Raw genomic sequence first — 24,001 nt, forward strand, 5'->3', positions numbered from 1 at the left:
GCTCTGATTAGAGAGTATCAATTTCCTGAGTTACTGTTGTACAATTGGTAGCTCTTCCAATGACATTTGATCAAAAGGCTAGATTACTTATTGAAAACTGTTGTGTTAATCCTAGTGAACTGTATCATTGCCTAAGATGTTATTATGAAATGCCATGTTGGTCTCATTGGATGATAGGAATTTGTTCTTAGTGATTCACATCAATAGCCTAGTGTACTATTGTAGAATTATAATGTTTCTCTCAGAGGACCTTATTAATAAGCTGAGGTATCATTTATAACATAATATGTTTTTCTTAGATGACCATATGTTTAGCCTACTGTACTAACTAAAGGTGCAATGGTTATGTTCTTACCAGAAGGTTTATGAAACGACAAGTTATATTAGGAATGTATGACTGTTTTGTTGTTCTTAGTAGACCGTACCATTAGCATTGGATACTTGGTATCAACTGCATCACCATTTGCCTTGAGTACTGTTATAAAACTGGATTGTACAATTGTTCAGTTGCTTTTAGTATAGCTACGAATTGGTTTTGTTCTTTAGAATAATGTGTTGCTATCAGTTGAGCATATCGATGGCTTAGGGTTCTGATGTATAACTATTATGTTGCTCTCAAAGGACAGTGTTAATCGTATTGTGTAACATACGTGTAACTTGCGTGTTGATCTGATTAGACGGTATCAATTGCCTGAGTTACTGTTGTACAATTTGTAGCTCTTCCAATGACATTTGATCAAAAGGCTAGATTGCTTATTGAAAACTGTTGTGTTAATCCTAGTGAACTGTATCATTGCCTAAGATGTTATTATGAAATGCCAGGTTGGTCTCATTGGATGATAGGAATTTGTTCTTAGTGATTCACATCAATAGCCTAGTATACTATTGTACAATTGTTATGTTTCTCTAAGAGGACATTATCAATAAGCTAGGGTACCATGCATAACATAATATGGTTTTCTTAGGTGAACATATGTATAGCCCACTGTACTAAGGTGCAATTGTTATGTTCTTACCAGAAGTTTATGAATAGACAAGTTATATTAATGTATAGATGTTGTGTTGCTCTCAGAAGACTACCAATTGCCTTAGGTACCACTATTGATGTTAAGTTTCTCTTAGAGACATTATCAATAGACAAAAAATACTAATATGTTTTATTTCACTCAATAGACCGTATTTATAGGTAAGTGTACTGAATAATACCAGGTAAATAGGTGCTAAGTTGTTGGGTTGCTCTCAGTGGAAAGTTTGAATTGTGTCGGGTACGAATGTATGACTGTTTTGTTGTTCTTAGTAGACCGTACCATTAGCATTGGAACTTGGTATCAACAGCATCATCATTTCCTTTTTTTACTGTTATGAAACTGGATTGTACAACTGTTCAGTTGCTTTTAGTATAGCTACCAATTGGCTTTGTTGTTTAGAATAATGTTGTGTTGGTCTCAGTTGACCATATCGATGGCTTAGGGTTCTGATGTATTACTATTATGTTGCTCTCAAAGGACAGTGTGAATCGTATTGTGTAACATACGTGTAACTTGCATGTTGATCTGATTAGACGGTATCAATTGCCAGAGTTACTGTTGTACAATTGGTATCTCTTCCAATGACATTTGATCAAAAGGCTAGATTACTTGTTGAAAACTGTTGTGTTAATCCTAGTGAACTGTATCATTGCCTAAGATGTTATTATGAAATGCCATGTTGGTCTCATTGGATGATAGGAATTTGTTCTTAGTGATTCACATCAATAGCCTAGTATACTATTGTACAATTGTTATGTTTCTCTCAGAGGACCTTATCAATAAGCTAGGGTATCATGCATAACATTATATGGTTTTCTTAGGTGAACATATGTTTAGCCTATTGTACTAAGGTGCAATGGATATGTTCTTACCAGAAGGTTTATGAATAGACAAGTTATATTAATGTATAGATGTTGTGTTGCTCTCAGAAGACTACCAATTGCCTTAGGTACCACTATTGATGTTTAGTTTCTCTCAGTGACATTATCAATAGACAAAAAATGCTAATATGTTTTATTTCACTCTATAGGCCGTATTTATAGGTCAGTGTACTGAATAATACCAGGTAAATAGGTGCTAAGTTGTTGGGTTGCTCTCAGTGGAAAGTTTGAATTGTGTCGGGTACGAATGTATGACTGTTTTGTTGTTTTTAGTAGACCGTACCAATAGCTTTGGATACTTGGTATCAACTGCATCATCATTTCCTTTTTTTACTGTTATGAAACTGGATTGTACAACTGTTCAGTTGCTTTCAGTATACATGTTGCTACCAATTGGTTTTGTTCTTTAGAATAATGTGTTGCTATCAGTTGAGCATATCGATGGCTTAGGGTTCTGATGTATAACTATTATGTTGCTCTCAAAGGACAGTGTTAATCGTATTGTGTAACATACGTGTAACTTGCGTGTTGATCTGATTAGACGGTATCAATTGCCTGAGTTACTGTTGTACAATTTGTAGCTCTTCCAATGACATTTGATCAAAAGGCTAGATTACTTATTGAAAACTGTTGTGTTAATCCTAGTGAACTGTATCATTGCCTAAGATGTTATTATGAAATGCCAGGTTGGTCTCATTGGATGATAGGAATTTGTTCTTAGTGATTCACATCAATAGCCTAGTATACTATTGTACAATTGTTATGTTTCTCTCAGAGGACATTATCAATAAGCTAGGGTACCATGCATAACATAATATGGTTTTCTTAGGTGAACATATGTATAGCCCACTGTACTAAGGTGCAATTCTTATGTTCTTACCAGAAGTTTATGAATAGACAAGTTATATTAATGTATAGATGTTGTGTTGCTCTCAGAAGACTACCAATTGCCTTAGGTACCACTATTGATGTTAAGTTTCTCTTAGAGACATTATCAATAGACAAAAAATATTGATATGTTTTATTTCACTCAATAGACCGTATTTATAGGTAAGTGTACTGAATAATACCAGGTAAATAGGTGCTAAGTTGTTGGGTTGCTCTCAGTAGAAAGTTTGAATTGTGTCGGGTACGAATGTATGACTGTTTTGTTGTTCTTAGTAGACCGTACCATTAGCATTGGAACTTGGTATCAACAGCATCATCATTTGCCTTGAGTACTGTTATAAAATTGGATTGTACAACTGTTCAGTTGCTTTCAGTATACATGTTGCTACTAATTGGTTTGGTTCTTTAGAATAATGTTGTGTTGCTCTCAGTTGACCATATTGATGGCTTAGGGTTCTGATGTATTACTATTATGTTGCTCTCAAAGGACAGTGTGAATCGTATTGTGTAACATATGTGTAACTTACGTGTTGATCTGATTAGACGGTATCAATTGCCTGAGTTACTGTTGTACAATTGGTAGCTCCTCCAATGACATTTGATCAAAAGGCTAGATTACTTATTGAAAATTGTTGTGTTAATCCTAGTGAACTGTATCATTGCCTAAGATGTTATTATGAAATGCCATGTTGGTCTCATTGGATGATAGGAATTTGTTCTTAGTGATTCACATCAATAGCCTAGTGTACTATTGTACAATTATTGTGTTTCTCTCAGAGGACCTTATCAATAAGCTAGGGTATCATGCATAACATAATATGGTTTTCTTAGGTGAACATATGTTTAGCCTACTGTACTAAGGTGCAATGGTTATGTTCTTACCAGAAGGTTTATGAATAGACAAGTTATATTAATGTATAGATGTTGTGTTGCTCTCAGAAGACTACCAATTGCCTTAGGTACCACTATTGATGTTAAGTTTCTCTCAGTGACATTATCAATAGACAAAAAATACTAATGTGTAGCTGTTTTATTTCACTCAATAGACAGTATTCATAGGTCAGTGTACTGAATAATACCAGGTAAATAGGTGCTAAGTTGTTGGTTTGCTCTCAGTGGAAAGTTTGAATTGTGTCGGGTACGAATGTATGACTGTTTTGTTGTTCTTAGTAGACCGTACCAATAGCTTTGGATACTTGGTATCAACTGCATCATCATTTGCCTTGAGTACTGTTATGAAACTGGATTGTACAACTGTTCAGTTGCTTTTAGTATAGCTACCAATTGGCTTTGTTCTTTAGAATAATGTTGTGTTGGTCTCAGTTGACCATATCGATGGCTTAGGGTTCTGATGTATTACTATTATGTTGCTCTCAAAGGACAGTGTGAATCGTATTGTGTAACATATGTGTAGCTTACGTGTTGCTCTGATTAGAGAGTATCAATTTCCTGAGTTACTGTTGTACAATTGGTAGCTCTTCCAATGACATTTGATCAAAAGGCTAGATTACTTATTGAAAACTGTTGTGTTAATCCTAGTGAACTGTATCATTGCCTAAGATGTTATTATGAAATGCCATGTTGGTCTCATTGGATGATAGGAATTTGTTCTTAGTGATTCACATCAATAGCCTAGTGTACTATTGTAGAATTATAATGTTTCTCTCAGAGGACCTTATAAATAAGCTGAGGTATCATTCATAACATAATATGTTTTTCTTAGATGACCATATGTTTAGCCTACTGTACTAACTAAAGGTGCAATGGTTATGTTCTTACCAGAAGGTTTATGAAACGACAAGTTATATTAGGAATGTATGACTGTTTTGTTGTTCTTAGTAGACCGTACCATTAGCATTGGATACTTGGTATCAACTGCATCACCATTTGCCTTGAGTACTGTTATAAAACTGGATTGTACAATTGTTCAGTTGCTTTTAGTATAGCTACGAATTGGTTTTGTTCTTTAGAATAATGTGTTGCTATCAGTTGAGCATATCGATGGCTTAGGGTTCTGATGTATAACTATTATGTTGCTCTCAAAGGACAGTGTTAATCGTATTGTGTAACATACGTGTAACTTACGTGTTGCTCTGATTAGATGGTATCAATTTCCTGAGTTACTGTTGTACAATTGGTAGCTCTTCCAATGACATTTGATCAAAAGGCTAGATTACTTATTGAAAACTGTTGTGTTAATTCTAGTGAACTGTATCATTGCCTAAGATGTTATTATGAAATGCCATGTTGGTCTCATTGGATGATAGGAATTTGTTCTTAGTGATTCACACCAATAGCCTAGTGTACTATTGTACAATTATTAAGTTTCTCTCAGAAGACCTTATCAATAAGCTAGGGTGTCATGCATAACATAATATTGTTTTCTTAGGTGAACATATGTATAGCCCACTGTACTAAGGTGCAATGGTTATGTTCTTACCAGAAGGTTTATGAATAGACAAGTTATATTAATGTATAGATGTTGTGTTGCTCGCAGAAGACTACCAATTGCCTTTGGTACCACTATTGATGTTAAGTTTCTCTCAGTGACATTATCAATAGACAAAAAATACTAATGTGTAGCTGTTTTATTTCACTCAATAGACCGTATTCATAGGTCAGTGTACTGATTAATACCAGGTAAATAGGTGCTAAGTTGTTGGTTTGCTCTCAGTAGAAAGTTTGAATTGTGTCGGGTACGAATGTATGACTGTTTTGTTGTTCTTAGTAGACCGTACCAATAGCATTGGGTACTTGGTATCAACTGCATCATCATTTGCCTTGAGAACTGTTATGAAACTGGATTGTACAACTGTTCAGTTGCTTTCAGTATACATGTTGCTACTAATTGTTTTGGTTCTTTAGAATAATGTTGTGTTGCTCTCAGTTGACCATATCGATGGCTTAGGGTTCTGATGTATTACTATTATGTTGCTCTCAAAGGACAGTGTGAATCGTATTGTGTAACATATGTGTAACTTACGTGTTGCTCTGATTAGATGGTATCAATTTCCTGAGTTACTGTTGTACAATTGGTAGCTCTTCCAATGACATTTGATCAAAAGGCTAGATTACTTATTGAAAACTGTTGTGTTAATTCTAGTGAACTGTATCATTGCCTAAGATGTTATTATGAAATGCCATGTTGGTCTCATTGGATGATAGGAATTTGTTCTTAGTGATTCACACCAATAGCCTAGTGTACTATTGTACAATTATTAAGTTTCTCTCAGAAGACCTTATCAATAAGCTAGGGTATCATGCATAACATAATATGGTTTTCTTAGGTGAACATATGTGTAGCCCACTGTACTAAGGTGCAATTGTTATGTTCTTACCAGAAGTTTATGAATAGACAAGTTATATTAATGTATAGATGTTGTGTTGCTCTCAGAAGACTACCAATTGCCTTAGGTACCACTATTGATGTTAAGTTTCTCTCAGTGACATTATCAATAGACAAAAAATACTAATGTGTAGCTGTTTTATTTCACTCAATAGACCGTATTCATAGCTCAGGTTACTCATTAATACCAAGTAAATAGGTGCTAAGTTGTTGGGTTGCTCTCATACGATATTGACGTATAATATGATATTGGTTTATATGATATATTATCATATCGCATAAAATTGTATTATATTTAATTGTGATATATATTATTGTATCATGATACAATATGTATAATATAATATTGTATTATATAACTTTTTACTTTTTCACATGACATTGTATCATTTGATATGATATAATGTTGTATTGAATTATATTGGTTCATATGATATAATATGATATTATGTATCAAATATGATACAGTGTCATACAATACAATATTTTACTAAAAGATACAATATAATATTATATGATTCACTGTTATGATGTATTATGTAATATGATATTGTATTATGTGATCAAATACAATAATGTATAACAGAATACAATTTCATATCATATGTTGCACTATCATATCTCATCATTGTTTATTACGGTATTTTATTGTAGTATATGATATTGTTTGTAAGTATGATAGGATGCAATATTTAATTTGATATTATTGTATTGATTAACATAATTTTATGAACATATGATTAATATCATACAATTTTTTGAACAGATGATATACGATATTGTGTCCAACAGAATCCAGGAATATCCAAGATCATAAAGTATGATTTTTATATGATATGATAAAGGTGGTCTCATAAAAGTGATGCCTCATTAGGGTGATGCCTCGTCTTAGTGAGCTTTGTAATCTGTGGTTATCTATGTTTATTAATCCTAGTGAACTATAGATATTATTATGAAATGCCATGTTGGTCCCATTGGATGATATGAGTGTTTCTGTATACTAAAGAAATAATATTGTTCTTAGTGATTCATATCAATAACTTTGTTTAATTATTATGTTTCTCTTAGAGGACCATATCATTTAGCTAGGGTGTCGTGCATAACATAATATGGTGTTCTTAGGTGAACATATGATTAGCTTACTGTTCTAAGGTACAATGGTTATGTATAGTGCATATAAGCATTGAATGCTTTTTTTTTTTGGATTTGTCGGTCCTATGACACACCAATGCGAGCAAACAAATTATATTTATATTGATTTTTTTTTTATTTTATTAATGGTCGTAGTTTTAAAATTTGCGCCTTTACTAGCAGGTGTTGGTAATTGATGGAAGAGCCAAAAAATCAGCTGTTGTGACATGGGAAATATAGTGCTCAAAAATATTATGAAGAAAGATTTTTTTTTTTTGAGAAATGCTATATTTAATCGCAAAAGTTTGAATTCAATAACAATACATGAGTATTTTCCAACAAGATGATTTATTCATTAAGAATAAACATTATCAACACGTAACAATACAGTAAGCACAACTGAGTAAAACGAAATGTGCTCTCACTGAAGTTTGCATTATTGAAAAACCCAGCTGTTGGATTAATGTTTTGCATGTTCATGTTAACTGTTTTCAATGTTGCTGGCATGGAGGACGATGTTGTGGCTGTGGAATTTGACGATATGAGAGTTGTGGTCTCATGTGCAGATGGTGACGGTAAGTTTTCAAGTTGAGCCTGATTTTCATGGGTTCGTGGTGGCAAGTTCGAGAACCTGGTCGACAGCAGTGGAAGAGCTACGATCGTAAAAGGGGATGAAGATGCAGACGCCATCGCAGAATGCTTTTTTTTTTTGCTTAGAGGAGAGCGATCTGTTATATGACCTCATTGAACTCTCATTCCTTTGGTTCGACATGAACATGATGTGTCGTGCTTCAAATCCCTGATCATTAAGGTAAGTGTTTGCAGTGGCCCGTAAACAGTGGGATGTGTATTTATGCTCCACACCAGCAGCAAAGCAAATCTCCCCGAGAGACTTGTTGAAAGTGCGCTTTGGCAGGGGTTTTGCTGAATACCAAATATCAGAATGAACTCTCTCTTATATGTATTGGTTGAAAAGATTTGTAGCATTTGAATCTGTTTTTGACATCAGTAACTTTAAGAGATAAACATGACAGCAGTTTTCATTATCAGTTGCGTACATCATCTTGTCTGTATGGCTGTCATCGGCATCTACACCACCTTGATGATTATTTTGTAATGTTTTGTGTTGTAATGCAGCATATTGGCAAGTTTCATCTGTGCAGAAGACAAAGCTGTTATGATTAAACTTATGGTGGAACTCTAAACCTATGGTAATAAAATTGATGGACAGAAAGTACCATACAGCATGGCGCAAAACCACTGGTGATGATGTGGCACCTTGGAGGTATTTATAAATCTTCTGCAGATCATGTATCTCGATAATATCTTTGTGTGATGTTGGTTTTGACAGATCAAGTCAGGTTCGCTCTTTAAAGAAACCATCCAAGATTCCATTGGCTGTTCTGAACTCCTTGTCATGGACTATATTTACATCTCTCTGAATGTCAGCAAGATGGCGATTTATTGCTCCTTTGATATTGATCAAAGTATTTTTGTGGTACAAAGGCTAAACATCATCATCAACTTTTTCTTTGGGGCTGGCTTCACAATAAAATCACGAGAGATGACTGGCAAGAGTTGACACATTTGCTGTTTGCAGGTCTAATGTTGCACCATTAGTACAGAACCATAGATCTCCATGTTCCAATCTAAAAGGAGTGAGTTGTGTTTTAGAGACTGACATTGTGTAACGTTTGGGGGTCTTGTGTTTGGTTGTGTAAATTCTGCAACAAATCTTGACCCTTAAAGATTTTTATACAAATGTCAAATTGCTGCAAACACATTTACCTTGAAAAATCCCCATGCTGTATTTCTTTTTGTTGATTTTGCTTGCCTGGAGTCGAAAAATTTCTCTATTTCCTCATTTGTAACAGTTTTGAATCTCTGTGGAAAATGTGGTTTGTTTTCATTACTTCAGTTTTGATTTATAGCTCACCTGAGCTGAAAGCTCAAGTGAGCTATTCTGATCACATTTTGTCCATTGTCCGTCTGTCCGTCTTTTAACTTTTAACATTTTGAACTTCTTTTGTAAAACCGCTTCGCCAATTTCAACCAAAATTGGCACAAACCATCCTTATGGGAAGGCAAGTATAAATTGCAGAAATGAAAGACCGATCTTTATTCAAAGGGGAGAAACCTCAAAACTGTAGAAAAAGAGAGTGCATTTTTAAAAATTTTGAAATAATATTGTTCTTAGTGAATCATATCAATAGCCTAGTGCACTATTTTACAATTATTATGTTTCTCTCAGTGGACCATATCAATAAGCTAGGTCGTCATGGTGAACATAGGAAAAGCTAAGTTTACTATGGTACAATGGTTATGTTCTTACCAGAAAGCGGATATCAAGAGGTAAGTTATACTTATGTACAGCTGCTGTGTTGCTTTCAAGAGACTACTACCAATAACCTAGGGTACTAATTTTGATGTTAAGTTGCTCTCAGTGACAGTATCAGTAGCCAAAAATACTAATTTGTAGCTGATATTTTTCACCCAATAGAGCTATCCATAGCCTAGGGTACAGATTAATACCAGGTATATACCTGTTAAGTTCCTTTCAGTGGACTAAAGCAATAACCCAGTGTACTTATTAATATTTGGAATGATGCTTCTATATAGACAGTTTCAATCGCCTGAGGTTCTGGTGCATAGCTGTTGAGTTGCTTTCTGTGAAAAGCATGAATTGTGTCGGGTACTAATGTATAACTGGATTTTTAGCTCACTTGAGCTGAAAGCTCATGTGAGCTATTCTGATCACATTTTGTCTGTTGCTTGTCTGTTTGTAAACTTTTCATATTTTCAACATCTTCTCCAGAAGCACTGGGCCAATTTCAACGAAACTTGGCACAGAGCATTATTAGGCAAAGGGGATACAAAGTTGTGAAAACTAAGGACCACCTTTTTTTTCAAGAGGAGATAATTAGGAATTATTGAAAAAAAATTAAGAACTTTTCAAAAATCTTCTTCTCAAGAACCAATTGGCCAGGAAAGCTAAAACTTGTGTGGAAGCATACTAAGGTAGTATAGATTGTGAAAATCATGACCTTTTAAAGATAGGGTGGGGCCACAATGGTGGGTCGAATTTTTTCATAGGAATATTTTGAGTAAATCTTTAAAAATCTTCCTCTCAGAAACTAACCAGTCAGGAAAATTTGTGTGGAAGCATCCTAAGGTAGCAAGGGATAGTTTCGGATAAAGTACCCGTCAATATTTTTGTAAAATTGAAAGTTGCTGTACTTGAAGGCTTATGAGTGTTGCTAAAATTCATGAAATGATTTTTAATGATTATCATTAGTTAGAGGGGTGTCTCTTGTTGAAATTGATATGCAATATGTAGGCCCCATATGTTAGGTACATGAGAATCAGAAGTAAAATGCGAAAACCTGCGGCTATGACTGTTGTGTTGACTTTACACAGTGAAATTGCAAGTTACAGATGGGAGGTAAAATAACACGAAAAGTAGATGGATTGGACATTGTCAACTTTACACCGGTAAGTTTCTGACATGTGATGGTGCAACATGCACGCGGTACGGAATGTCAACCCTTTGCAGGGAATTAGTTGGGGGAGGTCTAAAAAGCTGAAAAATTAGCAAAATATGAAAGGGTTAAAATCTAATAAAAACCAATATGTAGAGAATTTTACAGGTTTTGACTAGTAATTTTCTTCAGAAATTGGTGATTGGCCTTATAAAGAGTGAATTAAAGGTATTTGACCTGCATGGGAACTGAGGAAATTCTAGTTACAGAGTTCCGAAGACACGCATCCCCTGGCTACAATGAATTGTATAAAAAAAAACCTGTCCTGTGCCACCTTCAAGACAACATGGTATTTTCAGATTTTTCATTTCAGTGTAATTTTGAGTGGATTTTGTACCATAAGTAATATATTTTGTGAAAATGGATGAATTTTTTGGCTGTAGATGTCATTACATGATTTATTAGCAAAAATATTCAAGGGGAGTAACTCCCTCTTGAATGTGTAGAATGACCACCACTAGAGTAAATTGGATTAGAGAGTAGGTATTTCATACCCTGGTGCGATTAATAGGCTTCAGTTAATTAATGAGATAAGAATAAATACTTTAAAACAGTTTTGATCAATTGAATCATTAAATTTATGAATTTGCAGCCATTTCGCTGTCTGATTTTATGAAATAACATTAAGCCACCTGACTTATATGACCGAATTTTTTTAAAACAGCATATTTTTTATTTCAACTGAACTTTACATGTAGACAGATGCAGTTATCAAATTATACAATATGTCAAAAAAATCAAGTTTTTGCTCCTTCCTATCCATAAATGATATTTTAGATGTATTTATACAGAATTGAAAAAGCCACCCCCTCTTTCCAGTTGACTCCATTACCATTACATGTAGGATATGTAAATGTACATTTGACCTTGAAATAACATCTGTATGATAATTACTCTTGAAATGAACAAAAAACAACATATTTGTACCGTTTCATTGTATATATGCATCAAAAATGTAGAAAAATTTGAACCTTTTTCATGGAATTCTCATCCGTCCCCAGGTACCCAGGTGTGGTTGAATTTCATTTTAATTAAAAGCAGAAATCACATATGTAGGTCTTACTATTTTAGCAAAGTTAAAAGGAGAAACCAGACTATATAAGATATCCACTAAATATGATTTTAGGCTTAGTTTTTCATGAAAACAAGAAATCAGATGTAGGGCGGCATGTCTTTTTGTGAATAAAAATGCTACAAATCATCCATTTTCCAAAAGAGATCAATTTTAGATATCAGTGATGGTTGTTTTCTATTATGTGTGAAAATGACTCAAGGAAATTGCCACAAGTTTCAGAAAATTAGGTAAAAGTGTTCAAACTAATGCTTCTTGTGAAAATCAAAAGATAGGGGGAGGGTATACATGTAATGGTATTTTTAAGTGATGTGATGCTTTTATCATGATAATATCAAGTAGATGTTTGTAGTATTAAATAAGGATTATTTTTTAAGGAGGTTGAACAACAATTGACCTCTTAAAGATTAGATAAAGATGCTTTATTTATGGGGAGCCCTATGAATCTCTGTTAAATAGAGGAAAGTGGAAATGGTGGGTTCACTTAAATGGCCATATTTTTCTTAAACCTCAATGGAATTGGCAAAATGTGGTGTCCCTTTTCTTAGAACAGGATAAGCTTTTCAATTTTAAGACAAGATGACTTTTCAGAGAATGTTAGTGTAAGTTAAAGGAAGCAAGGGACAGTTTCGGATAAAGTACCCGTCAATATTTTTGTAAAATTGAAAGTTGCTGTACTTGAAGGCTTATGAGTGTTGCTAAAATTCATGAAATGATTTTTAATGATTATCATTAGTTAGAGGGGTGTCACTTGTTGAAATTGATATGCAATATGTAGGCCCCATATGTTAGGTACATGAGAATCAGAAGTAAAATGCGAAAACCTGCGGCTATGACTGTTGTGTTGACTTTACACAGTAAAATTGCAAGTTACAGATGGGAGGTAAAATAACATGAAAAGTAGGTGGATTGAACATTGTCAACTATACACCAGTAAGTTTCTGACATGTGATGGTGCAACATGCACGCGGTACAGAAGGTCAACCCTTTGCAGGGAATTAGTCACTTTCTTTAAATTAGAAACCTGCGAAATATATATATATATGTATATATTTTACTTAATTTAAGCGTTTTATGTCACAATATGGAGGTATCCCATGCCAGTGATTCAACCTAATATAACAAACAAGTGAATATTTAACATTTTTGTTTTATTTCAGTTCCACTTGGAATGTGAATGAGGTATAAAGAACAAACCCCTTCAACGCCACTGTATCTTCTGCTTGAAGATTCGTCCAGTCTGGCGAACGAAAATGGAAGATGCATTCTCCAACGAATTCTGCTAAGATGTTGAAGTTGTCACACTCAAGACATGAACTCTACCAAGAAGTTTAAGGACAACTTTTACTCAATTGTGTGTCCATACAGCCAGGGCACCATGCCCTCGTAAACCACTTGTCTAGAACACCAAGTTGCGACATTCTCTGCTTACCTACCGCAGCAATTTGCCATGTAGAAAGGTCCAAATGGCCTGTGTTTGAGAAGAGCTAAAACAGGCAGCATCATTCACGATGGCACGAGCCATCAAGTCTGTTGCTATCTGTGTGCAAAGAGGCTGAAGATGCGGAAATGAAAATGTCCTGTATTTCATGAGAAGATTAAAGATGTTAAACGAAACTATAAGCTGTAATTTTCATTATACTGTATTGATCATAGACGTCACTACAGTAACGTTTTAATTATCGTACTTAATCATGTCACATGCATATCATAACATTGCAAATGATTTATGTAAATCCCATTGGGGCAAGTGGCAATTGACATTTAATCAAAACTTTTTTAGCTCACTGACACGAGGTTGACTGGAGCTTATGTTATACCGTTGGCGTCTGGACGTGGTAAAAGTTTGTGGTGCAGGTCTTGTATCTAAATTATTAATTAACTTACCTTCATCAAACTTGCATGGATGGTGCATCTGGACAAACTAATGAACTTTTAAGACTTGGATGCTGAATCTGGAACTTGAATTCTGGATGTTGGCTTTAAAAATGTTAAGAGCAGAGCAAAGTTTTTGGAGCAGGTGCCATTTGATGACTATATCTTACTTACTACTGGTCCTAACTCCACCATACTTGCATGACAGGTGTGTCTGATGATAGATATGCAGTTGACAGGATCAAATGCTTAATCTGAGCCATAGGTTTCAGATGCTGAATGATGATACATTTAAGGTTTTTGGAGTTGGTTAATTTTTTTTGGAGCAGATGCCCTTTGATGGACACATCTTAGTTTTTGGTTTAGTGTTTATCAACTTTGTATAAATGATGCAGGTTTTGATACTGATGCACTCAACATGTATGGATGCTAAATCTGAACCATATTTTCCGGATTCCGGAGGTTATTATAATGGAGCACGTGTAGATTTTTTGAGTAGTCGAATGTAGGTTTGATATCTGGAGAACAGCTGTCCTGACAAACTTATATGGATCATATAACTTTGAATTTGATACATACGGCTTGCTTCAGAAACAGAGAATGATCTCTTCATTATCAAGGATGCTAAAACAATTGTCCTAAGTACCTCAATCAAACGTGTTTGAAAGATGAGTTTGTTGTTATATAAAATGATTCCTATATTATTGTATTGGATGATATGATACAGTATTGTGTTATATGATACAATTTTGAATAATATAACGTAGTATTGTAAAATAATATAATATTTAAGAAATAAACAGCAATTGAAAATTTTTATCGGACCTGGTTTGTCACGTGATCATATCATGTGAAGCCCAAAGGGCTTCTCGGAAGACTTGATTACGTACCAACTGAGTTCATATCCCGGTGAACATTTTATTTAACGTTATATAATAAGTGCCCGAGAAAACCATTGTCAACCGACGCGAAGCGGGGGTAAACAATGGTTTTCGAGGGGTGTCAACAGTTACCCTCCCAAATGGGCGCTATTTATTTTATTATAATGAATGTCTTAATTTTAAAGAAAATTTTACTCCTTTTAAATAGAAATGAAGTGAATTCTATGGCAATCGGTATATGCGCATAATTTACGCGCATGTAGCAATTCGTTGGGTTACCCGTTGCCAAGTGTGTTGCTAACGCTCAGGGTAATTGAACGGATTACCAACTGCGTCTAAACCAATCAGACTTTAGTATTTAACATGAAATTATAATAATGCTGATTATAACTTATATTTACATTTGAAATAGGCAAACCCTTGAAAATTATTAAAATAATCGTGTTTTAATGTTTACAATAATGCAACTGTCAAGTGATAAGCATGTGATAAGCATGTGCGGTAATCATTGTGAAATCATTAAAATGTTCACACAGAATTAAACGTTTCGCTATTCTATATATTCATTTATGTACGCATATTAGCAAATATAAGTATATGAGTATTACAAAATAATATATTATATGATGCAGTTCCGTATCAAGACATATCATTGTAATGTATAATGTGATACAATATTGTATCATATAATAAGGTACGATATTATATGCGTATTTTAAAGTGGTGCGATAGAATGTGATACGTATTAAAGAACAGGGGCGTACAAGGCGTTGTATATCCCCCACTTGAAGCAATGGAGACGAAAGAATTTCAATTGAAGTTTGAATATTAATTTTTGGTTTGTATGCATTGTTTTTAGTATAAATTTCAGGATGAAAGCCAATATTGTGCTTTCGTTCTACAAACACGACAGTTATAGATTTCCAAATAAAGCTGCACAGCGTTTTATGCCAAAATCTTGGTTCATTCACTGTTCTAAATTGCAAAAATTTAGGTATGAATGGGTCCAGTCTCCACCCTAAAAGTACTTTTATTTAAAGAATAAGTTTTTAATGAATTTTATTATTGATTTTTCAAAATGAAGTCTAGACCCATAATGGGCCAAATTCGTGGGTTTCACCAAAAAAGTTTTACTGTATTAAATATTGTCAAGCAGTTAAATTTATTCACCTATACCCTAATGTGTCAACTTAGCTCACTAGGATAGGCGGAGGCTTGCACCCCATTCTTCTCGATTGAGAGGGTGCTTGAAACGTTAAACGGCGTTTTATATAAAATTCATTTGCTTTTAAGTAAAACATTTTTTGCCTTTTTATTGGGCTATTATGTAAAAAATATCTAATACCATTTGTATTATGACAATTATTGCGTAATGTTCATTTTACACTCAATGTCGGATAGAAATAGCGCTAGCACAGATAAGAGATCATGCTGTAATGATTAGAAAGCAAACAAATAAACCAAAGGAAATAAATACCAAGTGCATGTATTAATGTTTACTATTTATTTGTCAGAAAATGCAGTTCTATATCATACATGTACATGTCCTGGTGTACACTTTCAAATGTAAAGATTTGTTTTATATGTTCATATGCCATTTCAAAATCCTGGTTACGGGGGGATTTGTCAGGCCTTGTACGCTCTTGTCCTTTACTTATGATTATTATACAACTTTGTTTCATATGATATACAAAACTGTCTAATAAAACTAAACTCAGTATTTCTATTTAAAAGCAGTAAGACTTTATTTAAGATCGTTAATGATTTTCATACACCGGTAATATGATATAGGTGATTCCTCGTCCAAACATTGTGCCCTATCCTTCAAATTAGGTACTTTTTAAGCTCGAATTACACAAAATTGGGCCAGACTTCCCCCTGCATGAGTCATACTGATACTTATGTTCTCTCCCAAGTTCATGCAAATTATCCTAATATCGCATGATTTGTAGATGCATTAAATACCTCCATTCATTAGTGTACACGTAGCAGGTGGAGCCTCCAACTCACTATTTTAGAAATAGTCACTTACCTAATACAAAGCTGATTATTTGATACTTAATATTGATAATATGAAATTAAGTATCACTTGTATTGAAATTTAGAATCGCTTATTGATAACAGAGAACAACCGGATTTATTTATGCTCACGAATAGTCACTTATTACGATTCACTGTCTTAGAAATATTGTAAAGAAAGTCGATTGTTACTTCGAAGTTAATAATGACATATTTGAATAACAAATTATTTTCTACACATCGTTGTGAACTCATTTGGGAAACCTTAACATACCTGCATAGTATTCATGGACCTTGCTCAGATGCTTTAAACAGCTTCTGCAAATAGTCATTTATAATTTAACTACTTTATCTTTTTATTATTTTTTTTATTTTTCAGAAAGCTTTTGTGTTACAGATTATTTACTTATATTTGGTAGATTTACAAAGTGCTTTTTAAATTGAATTTATACAGGTATGTGTTCACAAGTGTTTTGACATGTTTAAGAAAGTTAGTTTGGAAAGGTGCAAATAAAATGAAAATAATTTTTGATGAAATTTCGAGTTGTTTTATACATACATATATATTTAAATGTTTAATATGCATTTATTCTATAGATTTCTACTTTCATATTTTGGAAAATGTGCCGTAGCCAAATATTCTATTTAATATGAGACATTCTGTCATCCTCCAACTTCTGACATTGATTCAGTTGCAATACTTTTTGAAAAGAGGGCCATATTTCAAAATATTGATAAAATATAGCACAAAGCTTCCAATGGGCTTTTATATATTCCCCCAAAAAGAGTCTGTTCCATGAACAAGGGCAGATATATTGGAAAATAAGATCAAAAGAAAGGGTCACAAAAAATCTTTTCAAGAACTTTGAGATAGACTTTTACAAAACGAGCACTGAATGATAAGTATCTGTTCTGGATAAAACAAAATATTTTTGACCTTGAGTCTAGCACTATGAGTGTAAAGTTATGATAAAAGAACGCATGCCCTCTGTATGTCAAAAGATCCAGACCTTATGGTACACTAAGTAAATTGAACATTCAAAGACCGACGTATACATGTATATCTTTCATGTCGATATTAGTGATATGTTTATCAAGAGGTGTCGACCTTTTACAGTGTTGTTTTTATATAATTATGTAATAGTGAGTAAAAAGCATCAGACCCGAAAGCATTGGAGGCCCTTACTTTGTGGACGCAATTCTCATGGCACCTACTAGTGGTGGTCAATTTTCTTTGTAAAACGTATGTTGAGGGTTACAAGTCTAGTTCAAAAGATCCAGGCCTGATGGTTAGGGTTACAAGTCTAGTTCAACAGATCCAGGCCTTTTTGTAATTCATCTACAAAAATAATTGGATTTGTAAACATCGGAATCGGAAACATTAAAATCCCGTACCCTGAGGTCTTAAGTATTCAGGATCATTTACTAGTTGTTAAGCACTACCATATAAAAATTACAGCGAAGATACCATCTACAGTCCTTGCTATAATATCTCAATATATTTCTAATATTAAATAGCAATTGAAACATTGGGCTCAGAAACACCGACACACTGTCAAAGTATTGTGTTGGTACATCTTCTACATTAAAAGATATATAGGCTCTCCTTCAATATACATAATTAACGTAATAAGAGTTACAAATATCGGGATTGGAAACATTGAAGGTCTGTTCTGTGGAGACTAAAATTCTCAGTGTTACTAACAAAGTCTAGCACTATCAGTGTAAACTTATGATAAAAGAATATGTACCCCATGTAGTTTAAAAGAGACAAACCCTACTGTACACCAAGTGAACTGAAAATGTAAACACCAACTCTTTCATGTCGACATAAGTGCTGTGTTTATCAAGCGGTGTCGACCTTCTACAGTATGTCAAAAAGTGTAAATAAAAAACACTGGAGGCCCTTACCACATGGGCTAAAGTTCTCATACTACCTACCAGTAGTGGTAAGCTACCATTGTAAAATTATTGTTAGGATTACATGTCTAGTTCAAAAGATCCGGGCCCTTTTGTAACCTATCTACATACGATGATGGAATTTTAAAACATCAGAACAGGAATCATGGAACCCCCTACCATGAGGCCTGCAATAATCAGGGTCGTCTACTGGTTGTTAACATTACCACATTAAATTACATAATGATACAATCTCTAGTTTAAAAAATCCAGTCCTTACTGTAATTTTTCAATTGATAAATAATACTAAAATATAATTAAAACATCAGACACTGAAACATCGAAACTTCTCTACCCCGGAGCTGAAATTGCAAGTGGTCTGACACTGTCAACATATTGTGCTAATACAACTTCCTTTAACAGAAATAGACCCTCCTGTGATACATATATTTAACAAAATTAGAATTATACACATCGGGCTTTGAAACATTGAATGTCCGTCCTATGGGTTCTGAAATTTTCAGTGTTACCAACCAAAAAGCTTGCACTATCACTGTTAACAGAATCAGACCCTATTGTACACCAAGGGAATTCAAAATAAAATAAACCGACGTATTTCGAGTCGACATTAGTGCTGTGTTTATTAAGCGTTTTCGACTTTTTACAGTGTTGTTTTCATGTATGTATAAAAAAGAGTAAATGAACATTTGACTAAAAAAAAATAAAGAAAAAAACATCGCAGGCTCTTACCCCGTGGACTGAAGTTTTCATGGCACCTTCTAGTGGTGGACAGCTGTCATTGTAAAATTTATGGTTAGGGGAAAAGACAATAAAACACCAGGCTCCGAAACATCGAAACACCCTACCCTGGAGCTGAAATTGTTAGGATCACCTGCAAGTGGTCTTACACGGTCCAAATATTGCGTTGATACATTTTTTTAAAAGAGATATAGGTCCTCCTGTAATACATCTATTTAACACAATTCTTACCAAAATCAATAGCATTGAAACGTACGACTTTTCAACACTTTATACAACCATTCCCCATGAGAAATTAAAATCTAGGTTTTTTGATATTATAGATTGTTGTTTCTTTTATAAAAATGGAAGTCATGAAAATGCTTACCTGTCATTGGAAATCTAAAAAAATATTTTGTTAAAAACCATTCTGATTGCACACACAAGTACTCTGAAGTTGACACTAAAAAGATGCTTGCGTTTCTGATAGGCAACATCTTGTATGTAGTTTTTGGAAATCAAGTCTTCAAACAATCTGTTGGAATTCCCATGGGTACCAATGTGCCCCATTGTTACCAGACCTTTTTTTGTATTCTTATGAAGCAGAATTTATTAAAAAAAACTTGTACGTGAAAAAATAAATCACTCGTTGTGGCCTTCAATTCAACATTCAGGTATATCTACGACGTATTATCAATTAACAATTGTTATTTCCTTACTGACGTCGACTCAATATATCCCAGTGAACTTGAAATAAAAGATACCACAGCGTCTGCGTCATCTATTTCATATTTGGATATTTTACTGGAAATGGACATTGATGGTAACCTAACAACAAAACTTTATGATAAACGCGTTGACTTCAATTTTTTTATAGTCAGCCTTCCTTACTTATGTAGCAATATACCTTCATAAACTGAATATGGTGTTTTTGTCTCTCAGTTAATTCGATATACAAGGGCATACGTATGAACAGTTTCTAAGGCGAGGCAAGCTACTGACAAACAAGTTGATTAACGGGACAATCCACAGTCTCGTTTGAAGTCATCTTTTCGTAAGTTCTTTGGTCGATACAAAGACCTTGTGGGCAAATAAAATCTTCCACTGGATTGCATTCTTACTGAAGTTTTTCATACAAATTGTTAGACCATAATTAACACCAAATTGTCTACGGACTTTTCCGTTTTGTCCAGATTACGACAAAGACCACACGGCGGGTGTGACCGGTCAGCAGAGAATGCTAACTCCTCCTAAGCACATGATGCTACCTTCAATGTAATGGCTCAAGGTTTGTATTTTGACCATCCCAAACAAACCAAAAAATCAACGTTTCGTTTTTTTTCCTATTGTGACATTTTCCCGATTTTGACATTTACATCGATTATGACATGCCAAATTATCTCAAGGAGCACACGGCGGGTACGACCGGTCAGCAGAGGATGCTCACTCCTCCTAGGCCTCTGATTCTTTTTGGAGTTCCATGTTGTTCTCCTATAAATTTGTATTTTGTTTTATGGATTTTTGAGATGGTTGAGTTTGTTTTTATCATTTTTTTTTCATTTAACACAAAGAGAATTATAGATATTGCGTTCGAAAATATTGAATTTCCGTTCTATGGGGACTGAAATTTTTAGTGTTACTAAGCATTTGGATAGCACTTCCACTGTAAAGTTCACCAAAAAGTACATGTACCCTCCGTATCTTGTTTAACAGAATCAGACCATACTGTACACCAAGGGAATTAAAAATGAATACACCGACATATATATCTTTCATGTCGACATTAGTGCTGTGTTTATCAAGCAGTGTCGACAGAATCAGACTTTTCTGTACACCGAGGGAATTAAAAATGAAATACACCGACGTATACATCTCTCGTGTCGATATTAGTGCTGTGTTTATCAAGCGGTGTCGACCTTTTATAATGTTATTTTTATATATGTTAAAAAAGGGTTAAAGAACAATGTACTCGAAAACAATGAAGGCTCTTACTCCGTGGGCTGAAGTTTTAATGGCACCTATTAGTTGTGAACAGCTACCATTGTAAGACTTATTGTTTGGGAAAAAAACCCAATAAAAGTATCTGGCTCCAAAACATCAAAACACCCTACCTAGGAGATAAAATTATTAGGTTTACCTGCAAGTGGTCGTGTCAACATATTGTGTTGATACAACTTATTTTTAAAAGATTTAGGCCCTCTAGCAAATAAAACAATAATGAACATCGGGCTCCAAAAACATTGAATGCCCGGTCTGTGGGACTGAAATTCCCAGTGTAAGTAACCTTTGGTCTTACACTATCACAGTTAAGTTAATCTAAAAGTATATGTGCCATATTAAGTTTAACAGAATCAGACCCTACTGTACACCAAGGGAATTAAAAATGAAAAAAACACCATCTTATTTACCTTTCTTGTTGACATTAGTGCTTTGTTTATCAAGCGGTGTCGACTTTTTAAAGTGATATTTTTATATAATGTTAAAAAAAGGTCAAAGAACATTGTACTCGGAAACAACAAAGGCTCTTACCTTGTGGGGTGAAGTTTTCATGCCACTTACTAGTGGTGGACAGGTCCCAGTGTAGAAATTATAGTTGGGGAAAATAACAATAAAAACATTGGGTTCTGAAACATCAAAACACCCTCCCCTAGAGATGATATTATTAGGTTCACTTGCAGTTGGTTATGACACTGTAAATATATTGTGTTGATTGTTGATGCAATTTCATTTTTAAAAGATATAACCTCTCCTTTATTACATCTATTTAATCTAAATCGAATTAAATTAATCGGACTCGGAAACACTGAATGTCCGTTCTATGAAGACCAAAATTTTCAGTGTTTATAACCTATAGTCTAACATTATGACTGTCAAGCTAACCTGAAAGTAAATGTACCCTATCTAGTTTAACAGAATCAGACCTTTGTGTACACCAAGGAAATTAAAAATGAAATACACCGACATCTCTCGTGTCGACATTAGTGCTGTAATTATCAAGCGGTGTCGACCTTTTAAAGTGTTATTTTATTCCGTAGGCTGAAGTTTTTATGGCACCTATTAGTTGTGGACAGATACTATTGTAAAACTGAAAACATCGGGCTCCAAAACATCGAAACAGCCTACCCCGGAGCTGAAATTATTAGATTCACCCGCAAGTGGTCTGACACTGTCAACATATTGTGCTGATACAATGCTTTTTTTAGAAGACATAGACCCTCCTGTAATTCACAAATATAACATAAATACAATTATGAAAATCGGGCTCGAAAACATTGAATGTCCGTTCGGTGGGGACTGAAGTTTTTAGTGTTAGTAACCTATTTTCTAACATTATCACTGTTAAGATAACCGAAAAGGACATGTACCATATTAAGTTTAACAGAATCAGACCATACTGTACACCAAGGGAAATACAAATGGAATAAACCGACGTATATACCTTTCGTGTCGATATTAGTGCTGTGTTTATCAAGAGGTGTCAACCTTTTACATTGTTATTTTTATATATGTTATAAAAAGGTAAGAAACCATTGTACTCCGAAACAAGAAAGCCTCTTACCTCGTGGGGAGATATTTCCATTACACGTACTAGTGGTGGACAGCTACCATTGTAAAAATTATAGTTAGGGAAAAAACCAATTAAAACTTCGGGCTTCAAATCATCGAAACACCCTACCCAAGAGACATATTGTTTGTTTCACCCGCAAGTGGTCTGATACTGTCAACATATTGTGTTGATACAACTTCTTTTTTAAAAGATATAGGCCCTCCTGTAATACATCTATTTAACCTATATTGAATTATAAACATCTGGCTCGAAAACTTTAAATGTCCTTTCTATGGGGACAGAAATTTTCAGTGTTATTAACATATAGCCAAACACTATCACTATAAGGTTAACCTGAAAGTACATGTACCCAATCTATTTTATGAGAATCAGACCCTACTGTGCACCAAAGGAATTAAAAATGAAATCCACCGACGTATATATCTTTTGTGTCGACATTAATGTTGTGTTTATCAAGCGGTGTCGACCTTTTACATTGTTAAATTTATACATGTTAAAAAAAGATCAGAGAGCATTGTACTCGAAAACAAAGCAGACTTTTACTCCGTTGGCTGAAGTTTCAATTTACGCGTTGTGGACAGCTACTATTGTAAAAATTATAGTTAAGAAAAAGACGGTAAAACATCAGGCTCCAAAACATCGATACAACATACCCATGAGATGAAATTGTTAGTTTCACCCGCAAGTGGTCTGGCACTGTCAACATATTGTGTTGATACAACTTCTTTTTTAAAAGATATAGGCCCTCCTGTAATACATTTATCGAACATACATACGATTATGAACATCGGGCTCGAAAAACATTGAATGTCTAGTCTGTTGGACTGAAATTTTCAGTGTTAGTAACCTATGGTCTTACACTATCACTGTTAAGTTAATTTAAAAGTACATGTGCCATATTAAGTTTAACAGAATCAGACCCAACTGTACACCAAGGAAATTAAAAATGAAATACTCCATCGTATTTACCTTTCTCGTCGACATTAGTGCTGTGTTTATCAAGAGATGTCAACCTTTTACATTGGTTTTTTATATATGTTATAAAAAGGTAAGAAACCATTGTACTCCGAAACAAGAAAGCCTCTTACCTCGTGGGCAGATGTTCTCATCACACCTACTAGTGATGGACAGCTACC

At 34.2% G+C, this 24,001-nt stretch overlaps 1 long non-coding RNA gene across 3 annotated transcripts; it reads right to left on the minus strand.

Annotated features, from left to right (window-relative positions):
* Nucleotides 1–7,704: 7,704 nt before the first annotated feature.
* On the minus strand, nucleotides 7,705–23,561 carry LOC128172834 (uncharacterized). 3 transcript variants are annotated; one of them, XR_008242341.1, is made up of 3 exons: nucleotides 22,857–23,561; nucleotides 9,063–9,158; nucleotides 7,705–8,923 (listed from the first exon to the last, which is right to left on the minus strand). It is a non-coding gene; the product is annotated as an uncharacterized LOC128172834 (long non-coding RNA). The 3 variants fall into 3 exon arrangements; XR_008242342.1 differs by lacking the exon at nucleotides 22,857–23,561 and adding an exon at nucleotides 16,935–16,995; XR_008242343.1 differs by lacking the exon at nucleotides 22,857–23,561 and adding an exon at nucleotides 13,083–13,156.
* Between the last annotated feature and the right edge of the window lie 440 nt (nucleotides 23,562–24,001).

This window comes from Crassostrea angulata, chromosome 2 (genome assembly GCF_025612915.1).
Source record: "Crassostrea angulata isolate pt1a10 chromosome 2, ASM2561291v2, whole genome shotgun sequence".
NCBI classification, from domain to species: Eukaryota; Metazoa; Mollusca; class Bivalvia; order Ostreida; family Ostreidae; genus Magallana; species Magallana angulata.